The sequence below is a fragment of the Phaseolus vulgaris genome, chromosome 3 (genome assembly GCF_051622355.1).
Source record: "Phaseolus vulgaris cultivar YP4 chromosome 3, ASM5162235v1, whole genome shotgun sequence".
Lineage (NCBI taxonomy): Eukaryota > Viridiplantae > Streptophyta > Magnoliopsida > Fabales > Fabaceae > Phaseolus > Phaseolus vulgaris.
Window position 1 is genome coordinate 367,501 of NC_143500.1, and position 5,000 is coordinate 372,500.

The following is a 5,000-nucleotide window of genomic DNA, read 5'->3' on the forward strand; positions in this document are numbered from 1 at the left end:
GGTTTTGGAAAAGTGGCTGGACTCAATCCTCACAAATGCCTCCAAAGTGATGTGGGAGAAGTTTGGGATCAAAAGGAATTGATCTTGACATGGTTGGTGCATAGCCAAGTTCATGATTTTGGATTTTTGGCTTGATTTTGTGGCTTGGTGGTGATTTTGGTGAAAAACGAAAATCATGGTTTTGGAAAAGTGGCTGGACTCAATCCTCACAAATGCCTCCAAAGTGATGTGGGAGAAGTTTGGGATCAAAAGGAATTGATCTTGGCATGGTTGGTGCATAGCCAAGTTCCATGATTTTGGATTTTTGGCTTGATTTTGTGACTTGGTGGTGATTTTGGTGAAAAACGAAAATGTTGGTTTTGGAAAACTGGCTGGACTCAATCCTCACAAATGCCTTCAAAGTGATGTGGGAGAAGTTTGGGATCAAAAGGAATTGATCTTGGCATGGTTGGTGCATAGCCAAGTTCATGATTTTGTGACTTGGTGGTGATTTTGGTGAAAAACGAAAATGTTGGTTTTGGAAAACTGGCTGGACTCAATCCTCACAAATGCCTCCAAAGTGATGTGGGAGAAGTTTGGGATCAAAAGGAATTGATCTTGACATGGTTGGTGCATAGCCAAGTTCATGATTTTGTGACTTGGTGGTGATTTTGGTGAAAAACGAAAATGTTGGTTTTGGAAAACTGGCTGGACTCAATCCTCACAAATGCCTCCAAAGTGATGTGGGAGAAGTTTGGGATCAAAAGGAATTGATCTTGACATGGTTGGTGCATAGCCAAGTTCATGATTTTGTGACTTGGTGGTGATTTTGGTGAAAAACGAAAATGTTGGTTTTGGAAAACTGGCTGGACTCAATCCTCACAAATGCCTTCAAAGTGATGTGGGAGAAGTTTGGGATCAAAAGGAATTGATTTTGACATGGTTGGTGCATAGCCAAGTTCCATGATTTTGGATTTTTGGCTTGATTTTGTGACTTGGTGGTGATTTTGGTGAAAAACGAAAATCATGGTTTTGGAAAAGTGGCTGGACTCAATCCTCACAAATGCCTCCAAAGTGATGTGGGAGAAGTTTGGGATCAAAAGGAATTGATCTTGACATGGTTGGTGCATAGCCAAGTTCATGATTTTGGATTTTTGGCTTGATTTTGTGGCTTGGTGGTGATTTTGGTGAAAAACGAAAATGTTGGTTTTGGAAAACTGGCTGGACTCAATCCTCACAAATGCCTCCAAAGTGATGTGGGAGAAGTTTGGGAGCAAAAGGAATTGATCTTGACATGGTTGGTGCATAGCCAAGTTCATGATTTTGTGACTTGGTGGTGATTTTGGTGAAAAACGAAAATGTTGGTTTTGGAAAACTGGCTGGACTCAATCCTCACAAATGCCTCCAAAGTGATGTGGGAGAAGTTTGGGATCAAAAGGAATTGATCTTGACATGGTTGGTGCATAGCCAAGTTCATGATTTTGTGACTTGGTGGTGATTTTGGTGAAAAACGAAAATGTTGGTTTTGGAAAACTGGCTGGACTCAATCCTCACAAATGCCTCCAAAGTGATGTGGGAGAAGTTTGGGATCAAAAGGAATTGATCTTGACATGGTTGGTGCATAGCCAAGTTCATGATTTTGTGACTTGGTGGTGATTTTGGTGAAAAACGAAAATGTTGGTTTTGGAAAACTGGCTGGACTCAATCCTCACAAATGCCTTCAAAGTGATGTGGGAGAAGTTTGGGATCAAAAGGAATTGATTTTGACATGGTTGGTGCATAGCCAAGTTCCATGATTTTGGATTTTTGGCTTGATTTTGTGACTTGGTGGTGATTTTGGTGAAAAACGAAAATCATGGTTTTGGAAAAGTGGCTGGACTCAATCCTCACAAATGCCTCCAAAGTGATGTGGGAGAAGTTTGGGATCAAAAGGAATTGATCTTGACATGGTTGGTGCATAGCCAAGTTCATGATTTTGGATTTTTGGCTTGATTTTGTGGCTTGGTGGTGATTTTGGTGAAAAACGAAAATCATGGTTTTGGAAAAGTGGCTGGACTCAATCCTCACAAATGCCTTCAAAGTGATGTGGGAGAAGTTTGGGATCAAAAGGAATTGATTTTGACATGGTTGGTGCATAGCCAAGTTCCATGATTTTGGATTTTTGGCTTGATTTTGTGACTTGGTGGTGATTTTGGTGAAAAACGAAAATGTTGGTTTTGGAAAACTGGCTGGACTCAATCCTCACAAATGCCTCCAAAGTGATGTGGGAGAAGTTTGGGATCAAAAGGAATTGATCTTGACATGGTTGGTGCATAGCCAAGTTCATGATTTTGGATTTTTGGCTTGATTTTGTGGCTTGGTGGTGATTTTGGTGAAAAACGAAAATCATGGTTTTGGAAAAGTGGCTGGACTCAATCCTCACAAATGCCTTCAAAGTGATGTGGGAGAAGTTTGGGATCAAAAGGAATTGATCTTGACATGGTTGGTGCATAGCCAAGTTCATGATTTTGTGACTTGGTGGTGATTTTGGTGAAAAACGAAAATGTTGGTTTTGGAAAAGTGGCTGGACTCAATCCTCACAAATGCCTCCAAAGTGATGTGGGAGAAGTTTGGGATCAAAAGGAATTGATCTTGACATGGTTGGTGCATAGCCAAGTTCATGATTTTGGATTTTTGGCTTGATTTTGTGGCTTGGTGGTGATTTTGGTGAAAAACGAAAATCATGGTTTTGGAAAAGTGGCTGGACTCAATCCTCACAAATGCCTTCAAAGTGATGTGGGAGAAGTTTGGGATCAAAAGGAATTGATTTTGACATGGTTGGTGCATAGCCAAGTTCCATGATTTTGGATTTTTGGCTTGATTTTGTGACTTGGTGGTGATTTTGGTGAAAAACGAAAATGTTGGTTTTGGAAAACTGGCTGGACTCAATCCTCACAAATGCCTCCAAAGTGATGTGGGAGAAGTTTGGGATCAAAAGGAATTGATCTTGACATGGTTGGTGCATAGCCAAGTTCATGATTTTGGATTTTTGGCTTGATTTTGTGGCTTGGTGGTGATTTTGGTGAAAAACGAAAATCATGGTTTTGGAAAAGTGGCTGGACTCAATCCTCACAAATGCCTTCAAAGTGATGTGGGAGAAGTTTGGGATCAAAAGGAATTGATCTTGACATGGTTGGTGCATAGCCAAGTTCATGATTTTGTGACTTGGTGGTGATTTTGGTGAAAAACGAAAATGTTGGTTTTGGAAAACTGGCTGGACTCAATCCTCACAAATGCCTCCAAAGTGATGTGGGAGAAGTTTGGGATCAAAAGGAATTGATCTTGACATGGTTGGTGCATAGCCAAGTTCATGATTTTGGATTTTTGGCTTGATTTTGTGGCTTGGTGGTGATTTTGGTGAAAAACGAAAATCATGGTTTTGGAAAAGTGGCTGGACTCAATCCTCACAAATGCCTTCAAAGTGATGTGGGAGAAGTTTGGGATCAAAAGGAATTGATCTTGACATGGTTGGTGCATAGCCAAGTTCATGATTTTGTGGCTTGGTGGTGATTTTGGTGAAAAACGAAAATGTTGGTTTTGGAAAAGTGGCTGGACTCAATCCTCACAAATGCCTCCAAAGTGATGTGGGAGAAGTTTGGGATCAAAAGGAATTGATCTTGACATGGTTGGTGCATAGCCAAGTTCATGATTTTGGATTTTTGGCTTGATTTTGTGGCTTGGTGGTGATTTTGGTGAAAAACGAAAATCATGGTTTTGGAAAAGTGGCTGGACTCAATCCTCACAAATGCCTCCAAAGTGATGTGGGAGAAGTTTGGGATCAAAAGGAATTGATCTTGGCATGGTTGGTGCATAGCCAAGTTCCATGATTTTGGATTTTTGGCTTGATTTTGTGACTTGGTGGTGATTTTGGTGAAAAACGAAAATGTTGGTTTTGGAAAACTGGCTGGACTCAATCCTCACAAATGCCTTCAAAGTGATGTGGGAGAAGTTTGGGATCAAAAGGAATTGATCTTGGCATGGTTGGTGCATAGCCAAGTTCCAAGATTTTGGTGTTTTGGCTTGATTTTGTGACTTGGTGGTGTGCCAAGAATCATGAAATTTTCAAAGTGGTGGTTTTTGAGTTTTGTTGGTTGGAAAGTGTCACAAATGCATGCAGAATGAGGTCTAGAAAGTTTGGTATCAAAACCAAGCCATCTTGATGTGGTTTTGAATTTTTGAAATGTTGGAAAATAGAGGGTTTTGAAAAAAATTCATGAAAATTCGAAACCTTGGCCAATCCTAACGAAACTTGGTGGGCACCTTCTTGATATTATTATGGGATGGACTGGAAAAAATCACGCAAAAATACGGTGTCTAGATACGTTTTTCCATTTTTCCCGATTTTCCACATTTCGGGTCTTTGGAAAAATAAAAAAAATACTTCCCCATGTCGAAAAATTCTAATTTTTTGCAGGCAATGTTGTACCATTTTTATGAGGATCCCTGCAAAAAATCTCGTGAAAATTCGTTCTCTAGGTCCCAAAACAGAACTTATGTCTACTCAAAAAAAGTGTATCTACTTGTACAAAAGTGGCTTTTGCATATTTAGCTATTATAGGGGGGGGGTGTTCCTCAATGCAGCCAGCTCTTGCACCATGGAAAATTCTGGTGCGGTCCCTTCATTCCCCCCTGTTTTGGCTTGCTTTGTGGTGGGGCAAGTCAAAACGCCCACACATGGGTGATCCACCAACTTGGGTTGGTGTCACCCGTTGTGGGCGGCGGCACGGTGGTGGCCGCCGTCGGTTCCGGCCGACCGACCCGGTGGGAAAAAATGTGAATCTGTTATGTGGATTTGTGGCACGCTGGTGGGATTTTCGTTGTGTGGCTCATTTCTAGACTTGTGAGCATCACGAAGGGGGTATGGCTTCCAACCGTTCGCGGGGAAGGGGCCATCATGTCTGGCTTGCTGCCGGCCGGGGGGGTAATGTCATCAGTCAGCGTCCGCTTGGGCTCACATTTGTGCTGGTTACGCCCAGGGTCAT